Source organism: Triturus cristatus, chromosome 1_1 (genome assembly GCF_964204655.1).
Source record: "Triturus cristatus chromosome 1_1, aTriCri1.1, whole genome shotgun sequence".
NCBI lineage: Eukaryota > Metazoa > Chordata > Amphibia > Caudata > Salamandridae > Triturus > Triturus cristatus.
Genome location: NC_140579.1, coordinates 1,177,503,154 through 1,177,518,330, shown reverse-complemented (window position 1 = coordinate 1,177,518,330; position 15,177 = coordinate 1,177,503,154). Strand labels below are relative to the sequence as shown.

The window sequence follows — 15,177 nt, the reverse complement described above, 5'->3', positions numbered from 1 at the left end:
TCCACACCAACCGCCTCCTACGTAAGACCTTCAAATGGATCCCCCTCGAGCACAGAAAGACTGTCACTCACGCCCTCGTCACCAGCAGACTCGACTACGGCAACGCACTCTATGCCGGAATAAACAAAACCCTCACCCGCAAGCTACAGAACATCCAGAGCTCCGCCGCAAGACTGGTCCTCAACCTGCCAAGACACTGCCACATCTCCCAGCACCTGCACACACACCACTGGCTCCCCATCGAGGCCAGAATCACCTTTAAGATACTCACCCACGCACTCAAGGCCCTCCACAACACCAGACCAGCATACCTGAACAACCAACTCAAATTCCACGCACCTCGAAGGACCCTACGATCAGCCCATCTCTCCTACGCCGTGTTCCCCACACCAGAAAGACCAGATCGGGAGGCCGCTCCTTCTCCTTCCTCGCAGCCAGAGCCTGGAACGCCCTTCCGCTCCACCTCAGACAGATAACATCGCTCCCCATCTTCACCAGAAACCTCAAAACTTGGCTCTTCGACAGACCCCCTCCTTGATGGACTGGAACCTGCAACCCCCTACCCCCCAGCGCCTTGAGACCCTTACGGGTGAGTAGTCACGCTTAACAAATGCTGATTGATTGATTGATGCCTGACATATGTCAATAAAGTGCAATCATATATGTGGTCTATAGGTGATTAGTGGTTTCCTGCTATATGAGCATTTTCTTTTCTTTCCTTAGCAAGGTGTCCGTCTACTCTATAAACTGCCTTTGGTGGTGACATGTTATCTTCCTAACAATTTTGACAACATCAGTGATGTCATACTTGATGTCACTGGTTTGAGAGGTCTTGATTAGCCCACAGTGAGGTTTGGCAGATAGGTTGGTTCCATTGGTATCTGAACTAGCGAATTTCAAGTGATGCTGCGTTTTGTGTTGTAGAAACTCCATCACTGCAAGTAACGTTTTCTGTCAGCTGAGTACATGTTCGTTATTGGTATTGCAAGATAGCAGCAAAACAGAGGATAATATTATTTTTAATCCCTGAGTGCACAATCACTATTTCAAGATGGTGAGAACAGAGTAATAATCACAATTTACACAAGCTTACAAGCCTTTGTAAATTACCCCCAAAACATCTAAAATGGGAATAAAATGGGACTGTTCATGGAATAATCATAAAGAATTAGTATAAATAGAAATGGCTGTGCCCTCCTCTCACTTTTACTAATATAGGGTTGAAAGTTTTGGGGCTGAGTCTCAAAGGTTCGTAAAAGAGAACTACTACCAACATTCAATTCAATTCAATTTATGTTTATTCGGTTTATAAGTAGGTAAAACATGAAAGAACAGTGGTAAACAAATAATTAAAATCTATTATCAAAAATGCAGAACGCAGTCAATTTGAAACATCAGAAGAATTAAAATTCATGACCCACCAATAAATTATACAAATTTAGTATGACAATCAATATTGAACTTCAAATGATTCAAAATTAATGTACTCCGAATAAGGTAAACATTTTTTCATTTGAATTAAGCACAATAGTTAAAGTACCAATGCATTACATACCAATAATTCATTCAGCTTACTAAAATATAAAAATGCTGACGTATAATTTAAACTGTTTCTAGAAATAAAAAGTAGATTTAAAAAACATTTTCTCTGATTCAAATAAAAGTTTCGAAATTGAATTATAGTGCAACGTAGTTTGTATCATTGTCCCATCACAGTGGCATGGGAGCTTTTCCTTGTTCCTTTGACTCATTTTAGGAGAGACCATCAAATTATGTATAACGCCTTCTTGATAGTGAGTTAAGATAAATCTATGATGCAAATTCTTGACCATAAGCAAACACGGTTCAATTCCATCCAAATATTCAATGGAAGGTATGCATTTAAATAATGATCATTCTGCTCTGAAGCCGCTCTCTCCTGATCTAACAGGATTTGTTTTTTTGAGTAGCGGGCTATTGCCGTTGGAGTACGTGAAAAATCACAATCATATAACTTGTTTAAAAAAGCTCAAATGTTGCAACGCCAAGGGATCTCTAAAGCATGTTCCAAGGTGTGACAATCTTTTATGATGTCTCTAGTAAACAAGGTCACAGGTTTAGACCACGCCGCCCTCCACAACAGTGCTAGTTTTACATACATAATATCTCCAATGTGAGACATACCTAGATCCTTATGGATACTGGACACAAAGATGGAATGTGGCAAGGCTAATAAACGTCTAAGAAACTTATTTTATTACCTTTGAATAATCGTATTTGCACCGGAGCACCACAGACCTGCCCCATATAGGGCCCCATTAAGATCAAGATTCCATCAGAACCTGGGTATAGATATATAAAGCTACATTTAGAACCAATTGAAGCTCCGTATAGGGCCCCAGCAAGGCATTTGCTTCTGTATATGGCCAGCATTTCCTTTATCAGTTTAGACCCTAGTTTTTCGTCAAACCTGAAGACTCCTTCTGTTGATCTTGTTAGGTTTGTACTAACATGTTTCCTATGGTTGGTCCACATGTCTTAATCCGAGAACTGAATGCCCAAATATAGGAATGTTGAAATTCTCACTAAGTACTCTCCATGTATATAATGTGGGCGTGACTTATGCCTTCCTTTCCCATAGACCATTGAAAACCTTTTTTTCATTTGACCCATAGGTCTCCGTCCTCCATTTATGCAGTGAAATTGTCAATAAGCTTTTGTAATCTGTTTGCGAAACTTATACAGCATCATCTGCATATAGTAAGACAAGGACCTTCCACAACCCCATTTTATGGCAATCGGAGGTAAGGGCCTGAAGTTCTCCATCCACCCCATTAATATAAAGGGAAAAGAGGAACGGGGCCAGCACACAACCCTGCCTTACGTCCCTCTTTATTTCAAAAGATTGAGTGCACTCTCCTTTGGGACCCAAGCGTACCCTTGCAGTTAGATTTACATACATACTAGTGAATAAAACAGCTAATTTCTCCCGCATTCCTATTGATCTCATGTTTGACTCACCAGGAGATTATAATTGACTGAGTCAAATGCGCTACTCAAATCCTTGAAACAGAGATGCAGAGTACTACCTTTGGGTCTCATATATTTTCCCACTAGCAAAGTAAGATTCAATGCTTGCTCTGTGGTTCCAAATCCCTTCCTGAAACTGATCTGGGTTAGAGTTAATATAGATTTATCTTCCGCTCAGAGCTCAAGCCTCTCAAGAGTAACCATGCCTAGTTGTTTGGCCGAAGATTCAAGGAGGAAAATAGAGCGATAGCAGGATGGATCTCCTCTGTTACCTTTCTTGTAAATAGGGATTATTACTGTTTCTGACCATGACGGTGGGAAAAAAACCCTGCTCCTGCTGCATTTAGAACCATGATTAAAAGTGGAGCCAATAGTTTAAGAAGGTTTTTATATATGTCCACTGGGGCACCGTCTAGGTCAGCGGCCTTTCCATTAGCACTTTTATTTAACGCTATGGTAACTTCCTTAACTGTAAAAACAACTTTAATCTCCAAGGGTAGCGGGTCATTTTCAGATAAAGTATTACCCTCATTCAAGGGGTTGAAAATCATAGTGAAATGATCTATCTAGTTGTGTGAGGATATCAAGGAATCTATTGAAGAAAGCACTTTGTCTCGTAAAAAATGGGTGTTTATTGTTTTCCAAAACAAAATAAAATCATTGTTATCAACGGCCTACAACAATTTAGACCATACTTCTTCCTGTAGCTGATTTGTTCTGGGTAAAAGAACTTGCTTATATTTTTATATTAATAATTAAATTTCACTTGGTTTTGTGTGGAGTGCTAATTACATTTCTGTTAACAGTTGTGCATGTCTTATCAAACCATCCTTTGGGACCTCAGGTGTCCTCGTATCGTTAGGAAGGAATTAATTGCTCTCGATATATTTACAAGAGCTTGTTTTACACAAGGATAATCTGCAGCCAGGTCTAAACCGATCATGGTATCCTGAATACAAATAGTGACTATAGTACCTGTAAAATCATCTGCATTAACTCCTGACCTTTTCATCCTGATCCCATGTATTTCAGTATTCTGAACTGTTACTGCTATAGTTTCCTGGCGTAATAGAGTCTGTAATGTCAGTATCAAAGAAATATGGTTGCTAATACAGTTCTCCTTAATCTGAAGCTCTACACAAGATATTAATGGGTTCAATGAGGAGATGATATGATCTATTGTTGATGAGGCACTCCTACCAATAACTGTTGGAAGAAGAGTTAGTGAGGGAGAGGGAATCTGCTGTACAATCTCCGCATTGTATTTAGTTAACATACAGTTTAAAGATTCTCCATAATCACTATGCACAAAGTGAACAAGTCCGTCACATTTTCATCAATTACTCCACATACTTCCATAGCAGGATAGAAAAAAGTGATAATATTAACTATCTCACCAATTATAAAATGGCCTCTTGTGCATTTATTCATAAAAAATATCTAAATCCTTTTCCAGACCAAGAATCACCTTGCATCGAGTCTGATCCAAAATACTATTATAAATATTAATGTTCAGTAAGTCAGGAATATCCTCTACTGTCAATGAAATACATTGGTAGAAGGGAGAAACCAGAAAATAAGATCAATACTAAAATTACAAGGCCACCTTTTGCTCTGCCCACCACTGATGGGGATGCATGTGTAACCACTGAAATTAATCCTTCTATACAAATGTGGTCCATGGACCAAGGTTCTTGTAAGTGGACCAAGTTTCTTGTAAGCTGACTACCCGGGCTGCATCCACGTTTCTGCCAGTCTAACAAGTTAGTTTTCCCAGTGATTCCTACTGCATCCTACGAGACAATTATAATCTTTGTAGGTTTCCTTGTAGAAATAGTAGATGATTTGCTTATTACCCCAGTGCCATAAGCCATAGTACTCAAACATTGCACACCAACACTCATAATATTGCTCCACTCATCATGTAGCCCCCCTCATTACTGATTTTAAATGTCAACCTATATTACCCAAGGATTCTGGGAAGGTGTGGGGGGGGGTCTATAGCTAGTATTAACACCCTTAATTTGCAAAAGGCTGTTGATTCTAGCAGTAGGAGAATAATTGTTTTGCAGCTCCTCAGGGTGACACGGTCTATAAAAATACCCAGCAGGACAACCTCAATATTGTTGTTCCTGGAAATATTATGGGATGAAGGGAGTCTTTTTAACAAAAAAATTACAATAAGAGGGGAAAGGAAGTTGAAAACAGTACAGTACCTTTTAGTCATTTTCTTTTTATTGCCTAGCCACTTATCCCTCCTTATCATAATTATTTCATTGTACAGAACTTGCACAGAACTGACCCTTCGCAAAAACCAGTCAGCTGTCTGTTTTTCGAATATCCCCAGAATTCCGGCCTTGAGGTAATACAGCGAGAAATGCCTTTCAATATTAGCACGTAGGGGTTACATCAGGGGGTAAATGTAATATATATTTTGCTCCCAAATGACAATTATGATCAGGTACTAAAGGCAATCTACTTTGAACCTCTATGGTTCTCTCTTTCTCCTCTTTATGGAGACACACAGGCTATATTGAAACAGGATCTTATGAGGCCCTTTTCTGAGTTATTTCGCTATTTATAGTACCCCTCTTCCCTTCATTGTGCTCAACTAAAGACAAGATTGCATGCCTCTTATTTTGAAGATCACAGTCATACCCATTAGAGTCAGTCAATGAAGGCTTAGCCAAAACCAAAACATTCTTCAATGTAGAGTCGATGTCTTCAATTTTTCTTCTCATGGTGTCTAAGGATGTTTTCACAAGGCACTCCAGTGAGTCAAGTTATTTAAAACCAGCTTCGCTGACGAGTGAAAATCCATTCCCTTCTGATCAGAGGAGTTCAAAACAGCCTGTTTAGAACCTACTCCAAAAGTGTCCTGTGGTTGACCCAAATCAGACGACTTCCTGCAATCAAAAATGCTGTTGTGAACCTACCCCAGTCTTTTTATTTGCGTTGAGGAAGTTGTACGCAAGGGGGGGCGGGCAGCAGAGGTCATTGGCTGTTTCAACAGGCATATGAATGAATCAACGAGCAGCAGGATACCCTCTACACTTAGTGCCAAGAAACCATCTGGTCTACGTGCGCCCCACAAATATTTTTAACATAACATAACAGGTCATTGTATTTATAACCAACTGGTAAGCAGAATAGTTAGGGTTAACATGAAAGGACCATCCGCATGAAAAAGTACCTAGCAGAGTATTATTCCCTGAGCGAAATGGTTCCCACTGCAGCAACAAGCACAGGCAAGGCTGTGTCACACACTCCCCAATGATAGTGTCTGGCAGAACAAGGGACAAGCCCAATTGGCAAGTTGAAGCGTTTCTTGACACATGTGGAATGATGGGGCTATACTTTCAGGCTGTTGAGTCATTTCTGGGTCATCAAGGCAGTGAAAGTATTAAGAGTGCAATTACCTTTGGTCAGTGCCTGGCAACCTCCAGTGTTTTGTGCTCCCCTTCGCTTTGTTATCGTCTCCTTTTTGGGTTCCCTCTGGTTCCTTTTTGTTGGTTAATAACTGTTTATTCCTTTTCCCTTCCTTACTGTGCTTGTTCACATACTTTTATTCTCATCCAGGTTCAAGGTTGGTTGCTGGTCTTCTTTGGACTCGGAGCATACAACTACGAAGAGTGGGTGAGATATTCCTTGAGTGCATTACTGACACCCTTGTATAAGTACTTATTGTATGTCACTTGTTATACTTAACTTTTTTCATCACTTCCTTTAGAGGCGCTGTCTGTTTCTTTCCGGAATTAAACCTCATGATTACTGGGTCCCAGAGTCATCCCAATTCCCAACTCTAGCCCTGTGTTTGTCTCTCTCTTTTCTCTTCCGTACCCATAGGTTCTGGGATGACACTGTGGCTCCCAGGATCATCTCAGAGTTTAATGAAAAGTAGGGATTGCCCTTGGATCAAGTGAAACTACCACCGTTTCCTACCAAGGATTCACATTCTCGATTTTTAGGTCTTGCGCCTAGCATTGCAGTGCGTAGCACTGCTCGCGCAGCGCGAGACTTCTTGTAGGGGCTTCTGAAAGCTGACGACACGCTCATGCGTGTGGTTTTGTTATTGTTGCAGGCTATTGGGCGTTGCGTGTGTCTTTCTAACAAAGACAGCACGCAATTGGGCAAATGCGGGCACATGTCCTGCATTTGCCCCGCCCATGGCCTATTGGTGTCTGTTACCCGCACGGCCGACATCTGTTTTGCATTGTCATGCCCGATAATGCAAAACAGATGTCTCGCTGTGGCGTGCGCGCACCACTTGCGTGCTTGTTTTACACGCTGCTTCTAATGTGAGTGGGTTCAGACAGAGCTTTCAAAGTGTCCAAATACGTTTTTTTACTGTCTCAGGTCAGGTAACTGCCTTGTGTACTTCCCGCCCCCTGTTTGAGATGTTCGAAGCCGGGCAGACAGTGTAACATGATCCGTTGTTGCTGAACCCCTGGTTGGTATCAGCGAACTGCGGGAGAAATAACTGCATTAAAGCACCCTCCGTGACGTAACAAAGCTGCAATCTGACACCGACGTCACACAAAAGTCAACCGTGAAGTAAGCGTTTGAAGCGGGACTGGAGTCATTTGAAAAAGCTCTCTGACCCTTCTGCTAGATTTGGCATATATTGGGAAGATGTGTGTTTGTGGGTGCAAGAGATCTTTGAAGGGCAGAGCCGTGGAAACCCTTCCATAGTCCGCTTAATTACAAGAACAGCGCCGGACGAAGGCATATGGCCAGTCTGTATGTCCCTATAAAGTGAGGATTTCGGATTATGAGGTATGCTTTTGACTGATGTGAACCATGTTTTTTTTAAGACAAGTTTGTTATTATGAAAAGGCGCGTTGCGTTAGTTAACTGTTTTGACTGCCCTTTACCTGTAAATTTTGGGGAATACTTAATTTGGGATGCCTTAGGGAGCTAGTTGGTTGGTTAAAAAGAGCTTCCGCCTGAATATGAGGTATTCGCTTTGAGCGTTCCCTTCTGTGGGGAGTAGGTAAAGCACTCCAGGACTTTCCCCAGATGGTTCCTGTGAGGCCTTTATCTCACCCATGTAAACATAGAGCGAATTCCGGTTTGCTGAATTGTATATCCACTCAATGACTGTGTGCAAAGCCTCGTGTTTGCTTAGCCAGGAGGCTGTTTCCCGCCTGTGATTCACTAAGCCTCTGTGGTGCGCCACTGCCTTCATTTTACACAATCACAAATTATATTAGTTTGTCTTATTTTGATAACCTCTTTAATTAATGTCTTGCACAGGAAACGCATTATTGTTTTAAGACAGCCCAGTAAAACAGAGGCTCACTTATGTTACAGAGGCCTTCTTGAAGGTCCCAAGGCTGAAATGTTCTTTTCACAGACTGTTTAGATCACTAGGTTATTTAAGTTAATACAAACCCCTGTTTTCATTTCAAGTCCGTTATTTGGGGAGCATTTAAAAAATGTTTAAATTGCAGGTATAGTGTTACTAGCTGGAAAGACTAGCACCTTGGGTCATGAGTATCCCATTTAGCTCCACCTAAGTGAGGGCGAGGAATTCAGAGCAATATCGCCTAATGAATGTCTTTCTTGGCTACAGAAATGCTTTAAAAAATCATGTGTGCTGATAACACGCCTCCAAGGATAGTCTACGGAAATTTTGTATTTTTATCTGGTTTGTATTTAATAGAATAATAAATTGAAACGTGAATGTCCATGTAAGAAATAAGAAAAGCAAAATTAACCTATTGCACTTGTTGAGTACCTCTTTTTTTGTAGGCAAAGGCAACGAGGGCCAGCGGAGAAACAAAAAAAGTGTGCTTGTGATGAGCGGGGTAAGGTCGAAGAGGTTCTAGAAATGTACACTTAGTAGGGCCGGGAATAAAGTTAGTACTCAGAGTATTTCAAGGCACATAGTACTATTTGTAGTACTATGCAGGTAGAGAACTAAAACAGAATCAGTGGAACAATAGAATTTGCAGATCTAAAATATTTAGTAATATGGTAAAGGATAAGTCACCATATTGGGAAAATGTGCCTGTAATACCATTAATAGGGGGCCGGTGGCCTAAATTACGTGGGTCAAAGAGCTTTGGTGGCTCTCAGCTAAGGATGTGTGCCTGCCAGCCTCCTGCTTGGTTTCATGGACTTTGGTGCCAGAGTGAAGGCCACCACCGAATGTGTGCCCTCCATTGACACCTGCTAGTATTTTACCAACATAAACTGTATATTCCTGGGATTTCTACCAGAATCTCAAATCATGAACAAATGGGCTGTATTTTTCTCTGATAAAATTGGCAATCCTAATTTTGAGTACTATGCACAGGATGACAGGGCGCAGTTACCGTACCAAGCACTCAAGGCCGCTCCCTTGCGCCTTCCCTGCGGTCCATCAGAATAATTTCACTCACACACTCTATCCTATACAATATCGATCTTGACTAGGATTAACCAACATCCAGTATTGTTGTACTTTATACCTGTACGAGATTATTTTTCAGGTTAGGGAAAGAAGTTTCTCCAACTTAAAAATTGTCATCGAAAACTTGCAGAAAACTCTTTAATCTTCCTCTCATTTGAATTGATCAACTTAGTTTGTAGTTTAACATTTCCTGAGGCATTGGAACAGGCGGTGTCAGGGGTTCAGTGGGACCATGTTCACGTTTTGTCTGGATGTGACAGCTTTTGCTGCTTGGAGAACCTTATGCCATCAATTCTTCAAAAAGTACAATAAGACGTACAGCCAGCCATTTTTATTGGTGGGTTAATTGCTGTTTTTTGGTTAGAAAGCATGCGATGTCTAGATTAATTAAGATGTCCTAAAGATAAAATGTAATTCACACATCACCCTGGCACATTTATTTGTTTTACTCTGCTGTCATGATGATGTTAAATTTGCAGCTTTTTTGTCCACAAAGAGAAGCTCAGTGCTAACACATGCTTTCTTACAGATGCTATATTAATACTGGGCCTTTGTTAAAACAATCTACTATGCAACATTTTTGCTGGGTATGCCTTTCAAGTTCACCACTTGCAACAGGAGCTTCATTTCTGACTCATTTTCAAAACACTCTTCTTTGATGGTACATGTTAGCTCTTGAAATGCAGTCTGTTCATTGAAAGGATTCACTTTCAGCTTTCATTAAAAAAACAAGCATTTGCAATGCAATAGGTCTCACAGTTGTGAGAGTTTGAACTATTGACATTGTAAATGGCAATGCCTTTTATTTCCGTGTTGGTTTTTAAAGCATAAATAAAAGGCATTGTCATTTACAATGCCAATAGCTTAAACTCTCGCAAATGCGAGACCTATTGCATTGCAAATGCTTGTTCTTAGGAAAATTAAGATCACCTGCCAGATAGATACATAACAAGTGCATTTGGAATGGGCAGAGAGGCAGTACAGAGACAGTGCACCAGACAAGCAAATGGTAGTGAATGAAGCCAACATTACACTCCTTCCCAACCAGGCATACTTTCTTTCAGTCCTTTTGAACTTTTTCTTTGAGAACCCTTCCAAAAATGTTTGCCCCTCTTCACCATTCTGTACCAAAGTTTGCAAAAATGAAGGTCGGTATAGTGAACTTTATATTTTTAAACTTTGGGGCAGATTGGCCAAGGGCATGGGGGCAAAGTTATTCAATTTTTCTACGGATACCAAGTTGCAACAGAAACCCCAGGGGCACAAATATATGTGCTTATTCCTTGCTGTTCTTCATATGTAGTAAATATAAACAAATGTACTTAACCAATGCAGAAGGGATTAAACCCATGAAATGACATGAAGTAGGTCTTGAGACTAGGGCACCAGTTGTTTTCCGCTGCGGAATCCATGAGGCAAGTAGCAGTGATTAATCAAGTTTTAGAAGATGAACTAAGGTAATATCCTGGGATTCGTTTTTTTCAAGCAGAAGTACATGTGGGAATGGACGGGAACTGCTTTTATATAGCACAAACTGTGACCTTATTGAGGTATCTCGGTACTAGAAGGAGTGGGTAACCACACAGGACAAGGCATAGTGGAGAATGGAAGCCAAGAAGAGGCAGGAATTGTCTTCATGGTCGAAGGCAAGGAATCCCACAATGTGACTGTCTGTTACTAAAGGTCTCTGCCGCCACCTCCGAAATCTGATTATTAGAATGTGACAAGGAACCTGAAGATTGGTTGAGGCTGAACTGAAGGAGTGAGGGGGAGCATATTTCTAAAGCCAGACAGAGATAGGGTCTTAGCGTTAAAGACCCAGTAGCAGGCAAACTGCTTGCATTGAATGACCAGGAACTGGTCTCAAAGATATTGGGGGTGGGCTCATCGAAAGAGCATTAGATGGCGTCATCGAGGCAAGCAGAAATAAGAGCTTTGGTAACAGTTTATGGCAGGCCAATGGCAGAGGGTGCAGATCCATGCGGGTCCTTGATTCACAATCAAGGTGACTGCAAGTAGTGGCTTACAGGAAAGGTGATGCTCGTAAGATGTTTTCTAGCTTGTGTGCTTGAGATACAGGGATGGTGGGCAGCCTTAGCTAACAGCCCCAATGGTGTCTGACCAGAGTCTACAGACATCTCAAATAGTGGTGCGCTCAGTTGCGTCAGTGTTTGTTTTACAGAGGTTTGCATCCCAATATTGACAAGGCAGGTTTACATTTGAGTGTACAGGTGGCTGCGATTCACATGATGATTGATGACTGCGCAGGACGTCATCAGCGCAGCAGAAGAACAGATAATGGTGCGCTCTGATGAGGCGTGGCAAGAGAGCCATATAGAGACTGAAAACAGTCGCGCTCAGGGAGGTCATCTGTGGGGCTCCACCAAGTTCCATCTGAGGTGATGTATAGCAAGGTCTTAATGCGGTTATTACATGAAGGTGATAACGAAATAATGCTAGCCAAGTCACCGCATCTCTGTCGCCCCAGATCTCAGAGACGGAAAATGAGACTGGGGCGGGAGACTGTATCAGACACCGTGGAAAGGAATGAAGGAGGAGCAAAGCTGCGGGCCCTCCTGAGACGGAAATGAAGCCGGGATCATCAAGAGCTGCTATTAGGACAGGTTCGGTTCAGTGCGCAGGACGGAAGCCTGCTTGGGCCGCGTCCAGGAGAGGATGCTGTTCAGATGGCGGGCAGTTCTGAATTTACTGCTGACTTAGCAGCCTCAGAAATGAGCAGAGGACATGATAGGTGTAGTGTCTCCAGTGTCTACATGTTGGAACACGGTCTTGGAATGTTCTTGCATTCCTTGCCAAGGAGATTCTATATGGGCGGTTGGGCAGAAGTGGGAAGAGATGTCTATGCTGTGGTTGTATAAGCTGTTTCCTCCCAATAAATACATCTTGATGACCTACGCTGTGTCCACGGTACTTACTTCACGATTGGCGACGAGCAGGAGCGTGGAGGAAGACAGCGCTCACACTATTGGTTTAAAAAAAAAAAAAAGAAACGAAGACAACTAGATATCACAGGTATTTTTTTTAATAATGGCTATGTGCGTGAATGCACCAGCGGCTGTCTTGATATTGTAGTGATTTGATTGCACCTGCGGGAGAGTCTACGTATCGAGACCTACGTGAATGTGTGAATTCATCTTTTAATGTTGCTGTGCTCTGATTGCACCTGCGGCTGTTTTTTTTGGGGTTGTGTGTCTTGATTGCACTAGCGGGAGTTCGGCGTCTGTTGCCTAGCATCGCAACTGTTGTGGAAGTATTTTTTTCTTTTGCTCTGTTTTGGATGGTTTGACACATCTCCTGCTACCGGGCATGAATTTCCGTTAACACAAGTATTCAAAGAATAATTACTCACGTCAACATATCCATTGTTGTCATCTAGAGTCCTGTAGAACACGGGGATTCTCATCTTATCGGCATTCTTCCTGACTATTTGATGTGACGTAGTGTGCGCCACTGGGCATTGTGGGACTGACCGTCATGACGCCACACGCACGGCAGCCATCTTTAGTGAGTCATTTTTTGCCGATTTTCAAAGCGTCTTCAACCAACGTTTGAGACCGCATTACCTCAGGTACATTTATACTTTATTTGCTAAATCTTGTATTGCGACACTATTTTCAGTGACTCGCACACCCGTTTCTTCGTTTTGTAAGCAAGCTTCCACGGTGACTCACACACCTTGGATTACCAGTGGGTCAATTTCATTAATGGTGACTCAGTTACATTAACGGTGACTCACTCACCATTCTACTATCTGTTACAACTAGTTTTTCCTTTTACTTCAATTACCGTTACCATTACCATTTATTTACAGTTATGCCTAATATTGCAGCACCACCACATTTTCTACCTGTTGCTGGTGAACCTAAAATGGAATGGTAATTATGGTGTCCCATGTTCTTAGCCTACATTGAAGTATTAGAAGAAGATGGTTGTTCTCCTAAAAGGAAACTTGCTCTATTAAGGCATTGCTTAGGTGGTGCAGGATTGAAGGAGTTTGCAAATCTATCACCTATTGATGGTATAACTAACACAGATGTTTTTGAAGTGGCATTTAAACAATTGAGCACTAGGTTTGGCCTGAAAATTAATATTGTGATGGAAAGATTTAAGTTCTACTCGCGCGCACAAAAAGAAGATGAATCTATTGAAGACTATGTCTCTGCTTTGCATACCCAGCTGGTTCTTGTGCGTTTGAGACCATTAGTTATGAGCAAGTTCTAAGAGATCAGATAATGATGAAAACTAAAAGCAAGAAAATCCAAGAAAGACTATGGCTTGGTACAGAATCTTCCTTAAGTGCTGCAGTGAACATCGCTAAAGGTATTGAACACTGAGAGAAATTTGTTAGTGAAGTTAGAAGTCAAGCTGCTAGTCAAGTTGCTGCCCAAGTTGTGAAAACTCAAGATGCTGTGTCAGAAGTCTCTTTAGTAAGAAACCAGTTAGTTCCTAAAAGGTTTCCCTCTATTCCTCCTAAGAGAGATGCAGGAATAAAAGACAATAGGTTAGGTGGAAGAAGAACTCAAATAATTTGCTACAGGTGTGGCAGATTTGATCATGTTGGAAACTATAAAGGGTGTCCAGCGTGGGGTAAAATTTGCATCAAATGCAAGAAAACAGGCCACTTTAGTAAAGTTTGCAAGTCATCTCAGAAGGTCAACTGCATCACTCAAGAACAAGAAGAACTCTCTGCAGAATTTAATTCTATGTTATATGTTTGCAATACTAATTGTAAAGGTTTTCCTTCTTGTGTAGTGTTGATTGACGGTAAAAAAGTATCCATGATGGTTGACTCGTGTGCCTGGTACACCATCATTGTCAAAAGTGTATTTAATAATATGTGGGGAGCGAGAAAATTACTACCACCAGACATTAAACCTGGTGGTTATTCTCGTCACAAAATTGACCTAGAGGGATTCATGTGGGCAGATTTGGATTTTGAGGGTAGGAGAACCAGAGGGAAGGTGTACATAGCTACCAAGGGTGTATCTATATTAGGCTGGCTTCATCAACAAGAGATGGGCATAAAGTTATACCCTAATGCTTCTCCACCTGTTTACATTGTTTCCTCCAACAATGAGGCGTTTGTTGCAGGTATTAAAAACAAGTTTCCGAAACTATTTAATGATCCCCTGGGGAAATATGCCGACTTTAAACACAAAATCATTCTCAAAGATACTACTGTACCTGTAAGACACAGAGTACATAATGTACCTCTGTCATACCGTAATAAACTTAAAGAAATGTTAACAGATCTGGTTGCTAAAAATATAATTGAGCCCATAGAATCCTCCCCATGGGTTTCTCCGGTTGTTCTTTCACTTAAAAGCAACGGGAGCTTCGTTTGTGTGTTGATCTTTGCAGTTTAAATAAAGAAATTTGGATCGATAGACATCCCTTACCCAACATACATGAATTGAATTGAATTGATCACTTTCTGGGGCCTGCATTTTTTCAACAGTAGATTTAGCTAGCGCCTATCACAGGTCATTTTACATGAAGAGTCTAAATGTTTGATGGCGTTTGTTACGCCAGAGGGAATGTTCCAATTTTCACATATGCCTTTTGGCCTAGCTAATGCTGCTTCAGTATTTCAGAGACTCATGAAGGAAGTCTTGGAGGGGTGTTCTGGAGCCATTGCTTTCCAAGATGATATTTTAATTTTTGGGAAAGACATGGAGGAACATGATAGTAATTTAGAAAATGTGTTAAATTGTGTACAAAATGAAGGCTTAACTCAGAAATTTTCCAAA

General features: G+C 41.3%; 1 long non-coding RNA gene across 1 annotated transcript in view; it reads right to left on the bottom strand.

Moving 5' to 3' along the window:
* LOC146871814 (uncharacterized) overlaps positions 1-12,836 on the bottom strand; it is a 76,783-nt gene extending 63,947 nt beyond the window's left edge. Inside the window, exon 1 of the long non-coding RNA XR_014981109.1 lies at positions 12,777-12,836. This is a non-coding gene — a long non-coding RNA (uncharacterized LOC146871814). The remainder of the gene's footprint in view (positions 1-12,776) is intronic.
* Positions 12,837-15,177: the final 2,341 nt, after the last annotated feature.